The sequence below is a fragment of the Strix aluco genome, chromosome 13, assembly GCF_031877795.1.
Source record: "Strix aluco isolate bStrAlu1 chromosome 13, bStrAlu1.hap1, whole genome shotgun sequence".
Taxonomy (NCBI): Eukaryota; Metazoa; Chordata; class Aves; order Strigiformes; family Strigidae; genus Strix; species Strix aluco.
Window position 1 is genome coordinate 4,119,166 of NC_133943.1, and position 2,283 is coordinate 4,121,448.

A 2,283-nucleotide genomic window follows, 5' to 3' on the forward strand; every position below is an offset into this window, starting at 1 on the left:
TTTCCATTATGTCTGTCTTCATTTCACTTGCACAGTCAGTAATGAAAATACTCCTGATTACTTTAATATGTGCAACTATGAGCTTCTATAAAACACCAGTTTTGACTCTGGAAAACCGGGCAACAGCGTCCAGGAACAACTTGACTTTGGTGAATCTTGACCAATTTACACCAGATGAGGATTTGACCAAAAAAAGGTCAGCTCGGTGTTTCCTTCGCAATTGTGAAATCTTGCAACACACTCTCCTTACTGCCAAGTATGTCACCTCTTTGAGACACCACACAAGTTGATGAAACACGGCTCTTTCCCATTCCTGCTCTGTGCGTAGACACTTTCTGTTCAAAATAGATGTGTTTACTCCCACCATTTAGTTAATCTTTGAGTGCTTCTGTAATGATTGCACATTGGTATTGATAGCCTGCAGCCAAATGTACCAGCATTACCTATCTTCTCTTAGCGATCGCAGAAGCAAAGCACATCATATTTAGTTATTTCACATCTCCATAGTTAGACCAGTTTTCCCTGTGGGTAAGCGTGACAGTGAGACCAGGAAGGCTACAGCCATCTAAAGTACATGAAGATTTGGATAATGACTTCAGCCCATGCTACACTTAAGTGTTTTTGACAGGTAGGGAAGGGTTTTTGGCTGGATGCTGGCACTCAGCAGAGGACAGGAGCTTCGATCCCAGACTTCTTGCTAGGAACTGCTGAGGGTGAGGTGATGCATCACCCCCTGTTTCAGGAAACTTGGGGTCAGCCAAACTGGTGAAAATTCATCCCAACATCCACACGCAGCTGCCCTGGCTGGAAACGGGAACGTGACTAGAGCAGCCGACGTGCCTTCTGCATCCCTGCATCCCCACGGGCACCTCAGTATCATTCTGCCACCTTCTCACGGAAAAACAAGATGAATCAGACTCTGGATGAACTGAGTCAGGCTCTATGAAATAGCTTCTGATTTTAAGCATGAAGAAGGCCTACGTCTTGGATACGTTGAAAGAAAGCCATGCAAAATATAGTGAGATTATCCAAACTCAAGGGATCAGGCAGAGGAGGGAGGGAATTCTGTCTGAAAAGCAGGTGTGATTTGTTCTGAGAATATTAAATTCAGCATTTCCATAAATTCAGCATATTAAAATAGTTTAAACTACATAGTATCAGATCCACAAATCTGCCTGATCTTCACTAGATAGAAATTAGCTGCTTTCTATTGGCTGTACTTGATAATTTATGGGAATAACGAATGTCAGAATTCAAGGATTTGGGAGATGAGAATATTACAAGATTTACCCTTATGGATCTGAAAAGCCTAATTTTAATCAAAACCCAGCGAATATATGTTGCCATCTGGAAATTGGAGCTGAGCAAAACTCATGATTTTAATATATTTTCCATACAGTCTTGCTCAGAGGTAAAAAGGAAAGGATGGAAGGTGGAGTTGGAAGCGTCTGTGTTTCTCTTGAAGGCTTACGCTGCTATATTACTTTTCCACATAGTTAACATCCTGTACACAGACAGCAAATGATTTTTCTCAAACTTCTCCGTGGATCAGATTGCTACCTTAGAGAGGACATCATGTACCTTTACCCCAAGAGAGGTCCTAGTCAGCTGGAAATAACAAACAGTTCAGTTCAGCCTTGTGTACTGATAATGTATTTCCTTTCATCTCTCTATTTGAAAAATTCATAATTATTGCTCTAAACCCTTAGTACTTCAATACTAGTGGTCCTCTGGAGTTTGAAAAACAATCTGCAATTACTTTGATGCATGCTGTGTAGTCTTCATTGATCCCATTTAAGCTTTTAATCTCATGAATTCACAAATTTAATTCATAAAACAAACCAAACAAACCACAGCAAAATATGCCCTTTAATAACAAAAGAGGTGATGACCATCACTGTCTTCAGGGATTTCTTATAATGCAGGTTCTTCTTGCTCGAGAGCTGATGTTAGATTTCATTAAGATATGGAGGAAAAGGACTTAATCATAATATTTGTTAATCTGCGCTCCCCTAGGGAAAAACCTACTTCAAAGTTGATAAAAAGGTTCACACAGACATTGCAGGGCATGGAATTTAGTAGAGTACTGCAGGCCTTAAGATCTAGACCCCAAACACCCTAAAATCAATAAGAAAACTCCCTCAGCCTCAGCAAGGCTGGGCTTGGGCCTCCAGTCTCCCCATCTGGTGTAGAGCAGCAGGCTGAAATGCTCCCTCTCTACAAACCTGAACCTCACCAAATGCTGTTTTCGGGAGAAAATTAGCTCACCAACATTTAGCTGTA